The 16,522-nt window shown below is 35.8% G+C and overlaps 1 protein-coding gene across 2 annotated transcripts in view; it reads left to right on the forward strand.

Moving 5' to 3' along the window:
* TSHR (thyroid stimulating hormone receptor) overlaps positions 1–16,522 on the forward strand; it is a 189,123-nt gene that overhangs the window by 83,086 nt on the left and 89,515 nt on the right. The gene's annotated exons all lie outside the window — the stretch shown is intronic.

The following is a 16,522-nucleotide window of genomic DNA, read 5'->3' on the forward strand; positions in this document are numbered from 1 at the left end:
AAAAAAAAAAAAAAAAAAAAAAGTGTACAATTCTCTTTATCTTTAAAAAAAGAGATTAGCAGCACACAAAAACCAGAAGAATTTTCAGTGAAACTAGCTACAAACAAGAAGTCAAAAAGTACAGTCTAGCTCTACCACATAAAAGAAGCAAAGTGTTGGCCGGGCGCGGTGGCTCAAGCCTGTAATCCCAGCACTTTGGGAGGCCGAGACGGGCGGATCACGAGGTCAGGAGATCGAGACCATCCTGGCTAACACGATGAAACCCCGTCTCTACTAAAAAATACAAAAAAACTAGCCGGGCGAGGTGGCGGGAGCCTGTAGTCCCAGCTACTCGGGAGGCTGAGGCAGGAGAATGGTGTAAACACGGGAGGCGGAGCTTGCAGTAAGCTGAGATCCGGCCACTGCGCCCCAGCCTGGGTGACAGAGCGAGATTCTGTCTCAAAACAAACAAACAAACAAACAAACAAAAGAAGCAAAGTGTGAAAAGCAAAAGCTCATTTAAAATTCCACCTTAGGTTATAAAGAGAATTGACATTTATGCATGCCTGTTGTGGGTAATCTGCAGCTAAGGTAGACAAAGAAAGGAATTCTTACAGTGGTGATCTTGTAAAATGCACCATTGATAAATCATCTCCAGTTTTGCAAAATAAAGGTTGTGCATATGCCTGGCAGAAACATTGTACCAATAGTTAGTTCTCTGTGACACACATCACAATTGCTGACTGAAGTTTGGCAAGACCTACCTGCCTGGAGCTTCGTCTTTGGAAGTAGGGAGTGAAGTCCAAGCCCTCACATGTTTAGAAAGGTACGCAAATATTTCTGATGCCCACCAGAGGTAGAGAGCTGCTGCCTTATACTCTACACACATTCACTTTGCCGTGTTATGGGTCATGCTCTAGCGTTGGTCATCCGCCCTCTCTTTATCCTCAGGAACAACTTCAGAGTTGACATCATGCTACCTTGAATTGAGAGAAACACAGAGAATGAGAAGTCTATTCAAGAATTTTATGACTGAGTGCTCTTAGCCTTTATTGATAGCTAAATCAGAAGATCTAAGTGGGTTACAGCGGCACATGCTGTGTAGTACCATCTACTTGAGAGGCTGGAGCAGAAGGATCGCTTGAGCCCAGGAGTTTGACACCAGCCCCGGCAAAATAGTGAGAAATCATTTTTAAAAACTCTGAAGTTTCTGAAGGACCCTGCTGTTTCTATTCCAGCCAACTATGATTCTGCCATTTGTGAATTTAAGCAGAAAAAGGGTCTGTTTTCTCATATTTTTTTCTTCTTGTCCTTTTGTATGAAGTTTAACTGAAAGTAGTATTCCCGAATAATTAGTCATACTTCATGATAAAAACACATGCTCGTTACATGGTTTTCTACTGATTAAGATTTTGTGGAAGTTTTACCAATTGCTAAAGCAGAAAGACCAGAAATAACATTTTGTAGAATCGTTTTGGTGTTTGTGAAAATTGTCCTATGATAGAAACAGGACTAAAGTTAAATTTCTAATGAAAATATAATAATTTGCCTTTTTGCAATTTCTATTTCATTCCTACACCACCCCAGATGAAGGCTTTGTAACTCCAGAAGAAAAAAAATACTCAGATATGTGCAATTGTCAGATCTGAATCTATGGTTTAAAAAAGAAAAATGTTAAATAAAGTTAAGTAAATATATGTGCTTCAGCTCCCAATTTACTCTTACTGAAGCCTTCAGACCAATTCTCAAAAACAGGGAGGGTGCAAAGCCTGACACCTAGCAGCTTTCAGGATCCATCTGCCAAGTGAATGAAAGGTTGGAATCTCAAATCCTACAGATAAGAGTCATTTTTCTCCTCTATAGATTCTTGGAGTTTAAGAGTTGAAGCAGCTCTGAAAAGTAATGATTGAGCAAGAAGAAGCTATAATAATTGAACTTTATTTCTTCTGGGTAACTATACCTAGTTTATCTGAAGTGTTGTGTGAACTGCAAAAGGTTGCAATGCTGGAAACTTCTCTCATACTGTCATGCCTTCCCACTTAGAAATGCCCATGCCCTGCTCAGCTATGATTCTACTGACCTCAGGACCTCAGGATCTCACTGGACAAGGCATGTGGTGACCCTTGCAGGAGACGTGATAATGGTGAAATGATTCTATTGTTATATTATTTATGGAGCAACAACTTTGTGCAGAGAACGAGCTGCGTGGCTTTTTCTTCCAATGCTGAGGATGCTGCTGATGCTGCCATGTAATAGCATACTTTTGGGTGTCCTCAAGGATAGAACTTCCCCTTTGAATAATGGAAATTAGAACAATGAACTTCACAGGGGAATAAATATTAATGACTGATGTGAAGAAAATATGCCATTGTTTATTCCCTACCACATCATTTCCATAACTGGCTGTTGTACTGTGAATTTAGAGGAAATGTGTAGCGCCGGTGTTTTGTTTTGCTTGTTTGTTTGATGCTGGGGGTTTTATGTGTTGTACACTTTACTCCTTACATTGTGTAATTTGAATGCAGCAAACAAACCCACAGTAAAAGTCCTTTATTGGCATCTGCATTCAGACGAATGGAGAGCCTTTGTGGTACTGTCAAAAAAAAACAAAAATAATAAAATAAAAGAACCAAACAGAAATTTTGGAACTAAAAAATTTAACAAAATGAAGAAATACAATTCAGAGCTTCAACAGCAGACTAAATTAAGCAGAAGACAAAAATTTGTGAACTTAAAGGCAGGTCTTTCCAAATAACCTAGTCAGAGATCAAAAAGAAAAAAGAATGAAAAGAACAACCAAAGCCAGTTGGACTTCTGGGACACCAACTAAGCAAACAAATATTTGCATTATGGGATTTCCATAGGACAAAAGATGAAGAGAGACACAGAAAGGTTACTTAAAAATATAGTTTAAAACTTCCCAAGTCTTTGGAAAGATATGTACATCCAGCTTCATGAAGCACAAAGGATCCCAAACAGATTCAACCCAAAGAGGGTCTCTCCAAAGCACATTATAATCAAATCCTCAAAAGTTAAAAACAGAATTCCAAAAGCAGTGAGAGAAGAGAATCAAGTTACATATAAGGGAATCCCCACTAGACTATCAGCAGATTTCTCGGCAAAAACCATGCAGGTCAAGAGAGAACCAAATAATAAATTCAAAGTGCTTAAAGAGGTGAGGTGGGGAGGGGGAGACTGTCTATCTGGAATACTCTACCCAGCAAATTTATACTTCAGAAATGAAGAAAAAATAGCGTTTCTAGGCAAGAGAGAGCTGAGAGAATCCATCACTGCTAGACCAACCATATAAGAAATGTTAGAGAGAGTGCTTCAACTGGATATATTAGGAAAATAATTACTAGCATGAAAAAAATGAAAGCATAATCTCACTGGAAGAAGTAAATTTATTATCAAATTTAGAATACTCCATTACTGTAATGGTGGTATATAAACTTTCAGTTGTCTAGTTTGAAGATTAAAAGTCAAACTGGTCAATGATTACTATAGCTACAACAGGTTGTTAAAATACATACACAATATGAAAAGATACAAAGTAAGCAACAAAGTTATAAATTTGGTGGGGGAGGCCAGGTGCAGTGGCTCATGCCTACAATCCCAAAACTTTGGGAGGCCAAGGTGGGGGATCACCTGAGGTCAGGAGTTTGAGACCAGCCTGGCCAAAACGGCGAAACCCCATCTCTACTAAAAATACAAAAATTAGCTGGGCGTGGTGGTGCGTGGCTGCAGTCCCAGGTTTTCAGGAGGCTGAGGCAGGAGAATTGCTTGAACCTGGGAGGCGGAGGTTGCAATGAGCCAAGATTACACCATTGCACTCTAGCCTGGACAACAAAGCAAGACTCTGTCTCAAAAATACAAATAAAAAATAAACAAATTTGGGAGGTAGAAGATAGGTCTAGAATATTTGTATGCAGCCAAAGTTAAGTTATTATCACTTAAATTATCTATTATAACTACACAGTTTTTAAAATGTAAGCCCCCATGGTAGCCACACACACACACACACACACACAAATTACAGCAGATACACAATGAAAAGGAAAAAAAATCAAAGTTTATCACTACAAAAAAAAAAAAAAAAAATCACCAAACCACACAGGTAAACTATAAGAGAGGGAAAAAGGAACAAAGGAAATATAAAACAACCAGAAAATAATTTAACAAAATGTCAAGAGTAAGTTCTTACCTATCAATAATAACCTTGAATGTAAATGAATTAAATTTTCCAATTAAAAGATATAGAGTGGCTGAATGGGTAGAAAACAAAACCCAACTATATGTTACCTACAAGAGATTTACTTTACCTATAAGGACACACATAGACTGAAAGCAAAGGGATGAAAAATGATATTCAATGCAAATGATATTCAATGCAAATGGAAACCAAAAGACTACAAGAATAGCTATACTTAGATAACGGATAAGTTGAAAATTGAAAGAGACAAAAAAGGTAAATCTATAATAAAGGGGTCAATTAGCAACCAATTATAACAATTCTAAATAGATATGCACCCAACACTGGAGCATATATAAAGCAAAATGTTATAACATCTAAAGAGTAATACAGACTGCAATACAATAATAGTAGAAGACTTCAACACCCTACTTTCAGCAATAGATAGATCATCCAAACAGAAAATCAGCAAAAAAACCACTGGATTTATACTGCACTCTAGACCAAATGGACCTAACAGACACTTGCAGAACATTTCACCCACCAGCAACCTACAGAATACACATTTTTCTCAAAGGTACATTGAATTTTCTCCAGGATAGATTATATGTTAGGCCACAAAACAAGTCTCAACAAATTTTAAAATCAAAATGTATTATTTTTCTGATCACAATGGAATATAATTAGAAATTGATAACAGGAAGAATTTTAGAAATCATAGAAATACATGGAAATTAAACAACATGCTCCTAGAACAACCAATGGACCAATCAAAACATTTAAAATGAAAATTTAAAATTTCTTGAAACAAATGAAAATGGAAACATAACACACCTCAATCTAAGGGATATAGCAACAGCAGTTCTAAGAGGGAAGTTTATAGCAATAAATGCCTACATCAAAAAAATAGAAAGATATCAGATAAACAACCTAACATTGTACCTCAAGGAACTAAAGAAAGAAAAAACAAGAACAAGCTAAATTTAAAATTAAGAATGAAGGGAATAATAAAGATCAGGGCAGAAATAAGTGAAATAGAGACTAAAAAATACAAAACATCAATGAAACAAAGAATTATTTTTAAAAAGATAAAGTAAATTGACAAACCTTTAGCTAGACAAAGAAAAAAGAGATAAGACACAAATAAATAAAATCAGAGATTAGAAAGAAGACATTACACCTGATACCACAGCAATACAGAGAATCATAAGAGACAATTATGAACAACAAATTAGAAAATCTAGAAGAAATGGATAAATTCCTGGACACATATAACCTACCAAAATTGATAATAGAAAATGTGAACAGACGAATAATGAATAACAAGATTCAATCAGTAAAAAAAATTTCTGATCACAGAAAACCATGGGACCTGATGGCTTCATTGATGAATTCTACTGAATATTTAAAGAATAATTAATACCAATTCTTTTGAAAGTATTCCAAAAAACTGAGGAGATAATTCATCTAAATTCATTCTATGAGGCCAGCATTACCCTGATACAAAAACAAGACAAGGACACAACAAAGAAAGAAAACTACAGGCCATCTCCCTGATGAATATAGGTGCAAAAATCCTCAACAAAATACAAGCAAGCCAAATTCAACAGCAAATTAAAAAGAGAGTTCACCATGATCAACTGGGAGAGGGAAGGATGATTCATCATATGCAAATCAATAAGCATGATACATCACATTAATAGAATCAATGACAAAATGGATGCAAAAAAAAAAAAATTTGATAAAATTTAAAATTCCTTCAGGTTAAAATCTCTCAACAAATTAGGTATAGAAGGAACATACCTTAACACAATAAAGGCCAAATATGATAATTCCACAGCTAACATCATACTGAACAAGGAGAAGTTGAAAGTTTCTCTTCTAAGATCTGGAACAAGACAAGCATGCCCACTTTCAACACTTTCATTCAACATAATACTTAAAGTCCTACCCAGAGCAATTAGGCAAGAGAAAGAAATAAAGGGTATCCAAATGGAAACGCAGGAACTCAAACTGTCCCTGTTTTCATATAACATAATTTTCTATATAAAAAACCCTAAAGACTCCACCATAAAACTATTGGAACTAATAAACAAAATTAGTAAAGTGGCAAGATACAAAATCAACATACAAAAATCAGTAGCACTTCTATGTGCCAATAACAAACTGTCTGAAAAATAAACCAAAAAAGCAATCCCATTTACAACAGTTACAAGAAAAAAGATACTTAGGAATAAATTTAACCAAGAAGGTGAAAAATTTCTACAATAGAAATTATAAAACGTTGATGATGAAGTTGAAGAGGACACAGTAAATTGATAAAGATATCTTTAGTTCATTGATTAGAAGAATTAATATTAAAATTCTGCACTACTCCTAAAGGATCTACAGATTCAATGAAATCCTTATCAAAATTCCAATGATATTTTTTCAAAGAAATAGAAAGAAATCCTAAATTCATATGAAACCACAAAACATCTTGAATAGCCAAAGCAATTTTGAGTAAAAAGAACAAAGCTGAAGGCATCATACTAGCTGACTTCAAGATAAACTACAAAGCTATAGTAACCAAAACAGCATGGTACTGGCATTAAAATAGACACATAGACCAATGGAACAGAAGAGAGAACACAGAAATAAATCCAGGCACTTAAAGCCAATTGATTTTCAAAAAACATGCCATGAATACACATTGGGGAAAGAATAGTCTCTTCAAAAAATGGTTCTGGGAAAACTGGATATCCACATGTAGAAGAATGAAACTACAACCCATCTCTCTACAAAAATCAAATCAATATTGACTAGAAGCTTAAATCAACCCAAACGATCAAATTACTAGAATAAAACATAGGGAAATCCCTTCATGATGTTGACCTAGGCAAAGATTTTTTTTGATAACATCTGAAAAGCATAGGCAACAGAGGTAAAAATTGATAAATGGGATTACATCAGACTAAAAACTTCTGCACAGCAAAGTCAACAGTTAACAAAGTAAAGAGACGACATACAGAATGGGAGAAAATATTTGCAGAGTATACATCTGATAAAGGGTTAATATACAGAATACAAAAGAAACCCAAACAACTCAATAGCAAAAAAACAAATACAGTCATGTTCCACATAACATTTTGGTCAATGATAAATGGGATCTAAGTAAACTAAAGAGCTTCAGTACAGCAAAAGTAACTATCAACAGAGTAAATAGACAACCTACAGAACGGGAGAAAATTTTTGCAAATTATGTATCTGATAAAGGTCTAAAATCCAGCATCTATAAATTTGTTTAAGTTAACAAATTTACAAGAAAATAAACAACCTCATTAAAAAGTGGGCAAAGGACATGGACGGAAACTTCTCAAAATAAGATACATCCAGCCAATCAATGATCATATGAAAAAAGGCTCAACATCACTGAGCATTAAAGAAATGGAAATTAAAACCACAATGAGATACCATCTCAGACCAGTCAAAATGCTATTATTAAAAAGTAAAAAAAATAACAGATGCTGGTGAGGTTGTAGAGAAAAAGGAAAGCTTTTATACTGTTGGTGGGAGTGTAAATTAATTCAGCCATTGTGGAAGAAGGTGTGGCAATTCCTCAAAGACCTAAAGACAGAAATACTATTCAACCCAGCAATCCCATTACTGGGTATATACCCAAAGTAATATAAATTATTCTCTTATAAAGACACGGCGCACATATGTTCACTGAAGCACTATTCACAATAGCAAAGACATGGAATCAACCTAAATGTTCATTAATGATAGAATGGATAAAGAAAATGTGGTACATATACACCATGGGATACTATACAGCCATAAAAAACAACAAGATCATGTCCTTTGCAGGGACATGGATGGAGCTAGGGACCATTATCCTTAGCAAACTAATGCAGGAACAGAAAACCAAATACAGCATGTCCTCAGTTATAAGTGGGAACTAAAGGATGAGAGCACATGGACACATAGAGGGGAACAAAACACACTGGGGCCTATTGAAGGGTGGAAGGTGGGAGGAGGGAGAGGATCAGGAAAAACAACTAATGGATATTAGGCCTAATAACTGGGTGAAGAAATAATCTGTACAACAAACCCCCAAGACACAAGTTTACCTATAGGACAAACCTGCACTTGTACCCCTGAACTTAAAATAAAAGTTAAAGAAAAATTTTGGTCAATGATAGCATATGTAAAAGTGATTCAGTAAGATCACCATATTGTATTTTTTGTGCCTTTTCTATGGTTAAATATGCTTAGATACACAGATATTTACCATCATGTTACAATTGTCTATAGTATTCAGTACAGTAATGTACTATACAGGTTTCTAGCCTAGGAGCAATAAGCTATACAGTGTAGGTCTGTGTAAGTACATTCTGTGATGTTCACACAATAACAACATTGCGTTACAATGCATTTTTCAGAATGTATTCCAACCCTTAAGTGATGCATGACTGTAACTGGATTTAAAAATGAGCAAAAGACCTAAATAAACATTTCTGAAATGGCCGACAGGTATATGAAAATATGCTTAACATCACTAATCATCAGAGAAATAGAAATAAAAGTCACAATGAGATAGCACCTTGCCCCAATTAGAATGGGTTTTCTCAAAATACCAAAAAATGACAAATGCTAGTATAGATGTAGAGAAAAGAGAACTCTCATACACTTTTGGTGGTAAATTAGGACAGCCATTATGGAAAACAGTATGAAGTTTCCTCAAAAAATTAAAACTAGAACTATCATGTGATCCAGCAAGCTCACTATTGTGCATATATTCAAAGGAAATGAAATCAGTATGTCAAAGAGATATCCGCACTCTCATGTTTATTGCAGCACTATTCACAATAGCCAAGATATGGAATCAGTCTAAGTGTTCATCAAGAGATGAATAAAGAAAATGTCACAAATATACACAATGGAATGTTATTTGGCCATAAAAAAGAAGGAAATCGTATTTTTGGTAATACGGATTAATCTAGAGGATGTTATGTTATGTGAAATAAGACAGGAACAGAAAAGCAAATACTGTATGATCTTACTCATATGTGAAATCTAAAAAAGTTGATCTCATAGAAGTAGAGTGTAGGGAAGTGGTGACCAGAGGCAGAAGAGAGTAGGGTAAGAGGAGGATGGGGAGAGATTAGTCAATGGGTACAAAGTTACAGTTAGATAGAAGAAATAAGTTCTGTGTTCTGTTGTACAGTAGCATGACTACAGTTAATGATATTGCATTGTATATTCCAAAATCGCTAGCATAGAGCATTTTCAATGTTCTCATAACAAAGAAATGAAAAATGTATAAGGTGATTGATATGCTAAATACCCTGATTTGGTCATTACACAAGTATACATGTACTGAAACTTCACTCTGTACCTGATAAATATGTACAATTATAATGTGTCAGTAAAAACAAAACAAATGTAAAAGCCATATATGACAAACCCACATCCAATATCATACTGAATAGGCAAAAGCTGGAAGTATTCCCCTTGAAAACTGACACAAGACAAGGACTCACCACTCCTATTCAACATAGTATTGGAAGTTCCGGCAAAGGCAATCAGGCAAGAGAAAGAAAAAAAGACTATTCAGATACAAAGAAAGGAAGTCAAATTATCTTTGTAGATAACATGATTCTATATCTAGAAAACCCCATAGTTTCGGCCAAAAAGTTTCTTAAGCTGATAAGCAATTTCAGCAAATTCTCGGGATAGAAAATCAATGTTCAAAAATCACTAGCATTCCTGGATACAAACAACAGGCAAGCAGTGAGCCAAATCATGAATGAACTCCCATTCACATCTGCTACAAAAGAATAAAATACCTAAGAATACACCTAACCAGAGAGGTGTAAAGTCTCTACAAGGAGAACTATAAACCACTGCTCAAAGAAATCACAGAGGACACAAACCAATGGAAAACATTCCATGCTCATGGATAGAAAGAATCAATATTGTGAAAATGGTCATAATGCCCAAAGTAATTTATAGATTCAATGCTATTCCCATTAAACTACCATTGACATGCTACACAGAATTAGTAAAAACTATTTTAAAATTAATATGAAACCAAACAGAGCCCAAATAGCCGACAATCCTAAGCAAAAAGAACAAAGCTGGAGGCATCACGCTACTTAACTTCAAACTACATTACGAGGCTACAGTAATGAAAATAGCATGGTACTGGGACAAGACCAGACACGTAGACCAATGGAACAAAAAAAAGAACTCGGAAATAAGACCACACACTTACAACTATCTGATCTTCAACAAACTTGACAAAAACAAGCAAGGGAGAAATGATTCCCTGTTTAATAAACAGTGCTGAGAGTCCTGGCTAGCCACATGCAAAAAATTGAAACTGGACCCCTTCCTTACACCATATACAAAAATTAACTCAAGATGGATTAAAGACTTATATGTAAAATCCAAAACTATAAAAATCCTAGAAGAAAATCTAGGCAATAGCATTCAGGACATATGCATAGGCAAAGATTTCCTGACAAAAACACCAAAAGCAATTACAACAAAAGCAAAAATTGACAAATGGGATCTAATTAAAGTAAAGAGCTTCTGCAAAGCAAAAGAAACTATCGTCAGAGTGAACAGACTACCAACAGAATGGGAGAAAAATTTTGGAATCTATTCATCTGACAAAGGTCTAATATCCAGAATCTAGAAGGAACTTAAATTTACAAAATACAAACAACCCCATTAAAAAGTGGACAAAGGACAGGAATGGACACTTCACAAAAGAAGACATACATGGGACCAACAATCATATGAAAAAAAGCTAAACATCACTGATCATTAGAAAAATCCAAATCAAAACCACAATGAGGCCGGGCACAGTGGTTCAGCCTGTAATCCCAACACTTTGGGAGGCCGAGTTGGGCGGATCATGAGGACAGGAGATCAAGACCATCCTGGCTAACACGGCGAAACCCCTTCTCTACTAAATATACAAAAAATTAGCCGGGCATGGTGGCACATGCCTGTAGTCCCAGCTACTCGGGAGGCTGAGGCAGGAGAATTGCTTGAACACGGGAGGCGGAGGTTGCAGTGAGCTGAGATCACGCCACTGCACTCCAGCCTGGGTGACAGAGTGAGACTCTGTCTCAAAAACAAAAAACAAACAAACAAAAAAAACAAAACAAAAAAAACAAACATACCCACAATGAGATACCATCTTACACCAGTTCAGAATGGCTATTACTAAAAAGTAAAAAAGCAACAGATGCTGGCGAGATTGCAGAAGAAAAAAAAAAAAAAAGAATGCTAATACACTGTTGGTGGGAGTGTAAGTTAGTTCAACTCTTATGAAAGATAGCATGGTGATTCCTCAAAGATGTAGAGGCAGAAACACTATTTGACCCAGCAATCCCATTACTTAGCATATACCCAAAATAGTATAAATCATTCTATTATAAAGATATGCACGTTATGTTCACTACAGCACTATTCACAATAGCAAAGACATTGAATCAACTTAAATGTCCATCAATGACAGACTGAATAAAGAAAATGTGGTACATATACACCATGGAATACCATGCAGCCATAAAAAGGAACGAGATCATGTCCTTTGCAGGGACATGGATGCAGTTGGAAGCTATTATCCTCATCAAATTGATGCAGGAACAGAAAACCAAATACCACATGTTCACACTTATAAGTGGGAGCTAAAAGATGAAAAAAGAGCTGGGCTTATGTGTATGTCTGATTTTGGTAACAGAGTAATGTTGGCCTTGTACAATGCATTAGGGATAATTGTCACCTCTTCAATTTTTAAAAATACTTCGGGAAGATCGGTATTAGTTTGTTATACATTTGGTAGAATTAAAAAAAAATTTTAATGCAACAATAATCATGTATTTTCCAAATTTGATAAAAACTCTAACCCCATAAATCCAAGAACCTCTCGATGAATCTCAAAAAGAATAAATATAAAGAAAATGATACCAGGACATATCAATCAAATTGCTGAAAATGAGTGATAAAGAGAGTATCTTAAAAGTAGCCAGATTTTAAAAAATACACATTACCTACAAAGGAATGAAGGTTAAAAGGGGAACAGGAATTAATTAAGAACTAAAGACTTAGCAGTATAAACTTTCCAAAATTAAGCCTAGAGAGGAAAAACAATTTACAAGAAAAGACCCATCTGATCCTGGGCTTTTCTTCAATGAAAGAATTTTTATTTATTTTAAGTGTTGGGATACAGGTGTAGAATGTTCAGGTTTGTTACATAGGCAAATGGGTGCCATGGTGGTTTGCTGCACCTATCAGCCTGTCAGCTAGGTATTAAGTCCAGCATCCATTAGCTATTCTTCCTGATGCTCTCCCTCCCATGGTCCGCAACAGGCCCCAGTGTACGTCATTCCCCTCACTTGTCCATGTGTTCTCATCATTCACCTCCCACTTGGTTTTTTTCATCATCACTGCTGTTTCAATGAAAACATAAATTCAAACCAAGTTCACATTTACTGAATAATTATGGAAGCTAGAAACCCACAGGGTAATTACACAAATCCAAAATACCTACCTAAATAATATCAGACATATACTGGGTATTTTGGTTACCTATAGCACATACTTACTGTAAAATATAAAAGTTTAAAACAACTACCAATTTAACATTTCTAATGATAGTGTATATCAGGAACTGGGGTAAGAGATGGCTGAATCATTCTCATGGCATCATCCGAGTTTACTCACTGGTATTGAGATGACAAATGGGCTTTTCTGGAGAGTCCAAGATGGCATTATTCACTTGCCTGCTGCCTTGATAAGGATGGCTCAACGCTAGTCTCAGGTGGAACTTTGACTAGAGCTCCTACATGTGGCCTCTTGGCATGGCAGTCTCAGAGAAGTTGTACTTCTTAAAACAGCAGTTCAGGCCTCCTAGCAAGAGTATTCCAAGAGACTCAGATGAAAGCTGCAAGGCTTCCTCTAATGTAACCTCAAACTTTCAGAACACACTTCTACCACATTCTGTAATCAATCAGATGATCAAAGTCAGCCCAAATTCCCAAAGAGGGAAATTTGTGGCCGTGTTTTTACTTCCGTAGTCAGGGAATATGATCCAGAACAAAGAGAAAAATGAGTTAGTAGCAGCAGACCCAGAATGACAAAGATGATGTAATTAACAAGAAATGACATTAAAACATCTATTATAAGTCTTCTAAACAACCTCAAAAAAAATAAAAGAATGCATAACCATAATGAGAAAAATGGAAGACATAAAGAAGACCTAAAAGGAACTTCTAAAATTTAAAATATATAAAATGAAAAATTAACTGGATGAGATTAACGTCATTGAATACTACAGAAGAAGAAAAAAATTAGAAGTTAAAGACTTAGCAATAGAAACTATCCAAATTAAGCCCAGAGAGGAAAAAAATTAAAAAAAAAACAAAAAACAAAAAACAGAAAAAATTGAGTGCATCAATGACCCATATGACAATATCAAGTGATCTATCTTGTGATCTACTTATACATAATTGGAGTTCCAGAAGGAAATGAGAAAGAAAAAAAATAAAGAAAAATTTTAATGCAACAACAATCTTATATTTTCCAAATTTGATAAAAACTCTAACCTCATAAATACAAGAACCTCTCTATGAATCTCAGGAAGAATAAATATAAAGAAAATGATACCAGGACATACCATAATCAAATTGCTGAAAATGAGTGATAGAGTATCTTAAAAGTAGCCAGAGTAAAAAAATACACATTACCTACAAAGGAATGAAGGTTAAAAGGGGAACAGGCTTATTGTCAGAAACTTCACAGGCTGGAATACAACAGAATAACACCATAAAAGTATTGAAAAAAACCTGTCTACATAGAATGGTATATCCAGTAAAAGTATCTTCCCATATTAAAAGTAAAAATACTTTCTCAGATAAGCAAAAGTTGAGCAAAGTCATTTCCACCAGACCTGTACTAAAAACAAAACACATTAAAGGAAGTTCTTTAAGACAAAAAGAAAACAGAAATTTGGATCTACATAAATGAAGGAAAGAAACAGGCATGGTGGGTAGAAAATATGTGGTTTTAAATCAATGTGTAATAATTGAAACACACATACTGAAAGGAAAATTAATGCAAGAGTGTTGACACCTGAAACACAAATTAAGAATGGGAAGAACTCGCTCTTTGGCCATTTTTCAAATAAAATTATTTTTTTCCTCCTAAACAACAGCACAAACAACAAATACACACACACACCCCCCTCCCCCAAAATGTTTGACTATGGTATTCCATATGTCTGAGTAGAATATATAGGTGATAAATATATACATACTATTTTTGAATGCCTAGCCCATTGTTCTGACTGGGTGGAAAATGCCTCAAGACAATTAGGTCTTTTCTCCTTGAATAAAATTCACTGACAACACTTTGAAATTTTAATGATAGATGGTGAATTTATGAACTGCCAAAAGGCATGTGAGAACCAAGAAAAAAAGTTACCCTGTGCCAAAGCCCACATTGCCATTTGTAAGGACAGCTGCTTTCCAGAATACTGGACAGATGACACGTGTTTGTTCATCGGCTTTTTTTTTTTTTTTTTTTGGAGACAGAGTCTTGCTCTGTCGCCCAGGCCGGAGTGCAGTGGCGCCATCTCGGCTCACTGCAACCTCCGCCTCCCGGGTTCACGCCATTCTCCTGCCTCAGCCTCCCAGGTAGCTGGGACTACAGGTGCCGGGCTAATTTTTCGTGTTTTTAGTAGAGATGAAGTTTCACCGTGCTAGCCAGGATGGGCCCGATCTCCTGACCTAGTGATCCGCCCGCCTCGGTCTCCCAAAGTGCTGGGATTACAGGCGTGAGCCACCGCGCCCGGCCTGTTCATTGGCTTTTATATAGTAGTATTAACTGAATGCCTGCTATGTTTGTGGACAACATTGTAGCTAAGACCCCATGTACTATAATTCCTGACATTCACTCAGGACTTTGCAATAGATAGTTCGCTTTTATATCTACCTTGCTTTCTCTTCATAACAATAAATGAGGAGGGTGGATATTATTATCCCTTTTTCAGTTGAGGTTAAGAAAGCCCTGACTTTCAACTCATCACCCTACTTCCTTCACTGAAGCTATAATATCCTTTAGACTCTGTCATAAACAGAAGCCTTCAGGTCTCAGCTGAATTCAGTTTTTTCAAGATGACTTCTCATATACAGCAGATCTTCCAGTAAGGTCATTTTGTTATAATGTTGATGAAAAAAGAAACATTGATTCCTGGCCGGGATCACTGTCCATGGGAAGTTCACACATTCTTCCTATATCTAAATGGGCTTTCTTCTCTTATTGTTAATACAGTTTCCTTCCACATCCCAAAGATGGGCATGCTAGGTTCGTTGGCGTGTCTAAATGGTCCCAATCTGATGAGTGCAGGGATATATGTGCGAGTTTGTCCTGTGATAGAATAATGTCAAAGGCTGGTTCCTACTTTGCTCCAAGTTGCCAGGATGGGCTCTGGCCACCAGTGACCCTGAGCTGGAATTAAGCAGGTTGGAAAATGAATGAATGAATAAATACAAGTTATTGTAAAATAAAAACTTTTTAGTACGTGATAATCATACAATAAACAATGCAGTATGAAAGTGCTTAGCGAGCTCACTGTATTTGTGGTTTGTTTCTGAACTGCGTGGTGGTAGGAGGTGTTTCTGACAATGTTCATTTTGCAAACATTTATTCTTTGATTGAATCTACCACCTCTATGATTGCCCTCACTCTCTGATTCACCGAAAATTGAGTAAATAATTATCTTGTTTTTATTTTTCTTTCTTAAATGTATATATAGTTCACATTTATTTCAATGTTTAATAGTATAAGTGTTTTGGTCTTTATTTAGAAGTTTGGTGATGTTTTTGTGACCAGAAATATGCCATTGGAATTTAACTCTTGTTTATATCCATTATCCTGTGGTAAAATTGGCTTTGTTATACATCTTCTTAAAGTTGTAGTTTCCAAGAACCTAACCAGGACATTAAGTGAGGATGTACTGTACTCACATAGGTCTTGTATTATTTCTTCATAGCATATAGTTATTAAAGTGAGATATTTAAAAAAGTTTGGCTCCCACATTGGTCTCAGCTTCAGGCAGGCAGAAGCTTTGACTCTTTACCATAGCAACCCCTGCACTCTTCATAATGCCTGGAACATGGTTGGCACTCAATATATGTGGTCTACTAAATGTGTGTTGGTTCCTAAAATGCTTCTGGATCACAACTGCATAGCAAAGGAAGGAATCTATCTATGGTTATGTAGTTTTAGAATACCATATCTATATGTACTTTATAATGAAGAGCTTGCAGGAAAATTGGCTAGTATTACTTT

This window comes from Rhinopithecus bieti, unplaced genomic scaffold (assembly GCF_001698545.2).
Source record: "Rhinopithecus bieti isolate Rb0 unplaced genomic scaffold, ASM169854v2 scaffold_6782, whole genome shotgun sequence".
Taxonomy (NCBI): domain Eukaryota; kingdom Metazoa; phylum Chordata; class Mammalia; order Primates; family Cercopithecidae; genus Rhinopithecus; species Rhinopithecus bieti.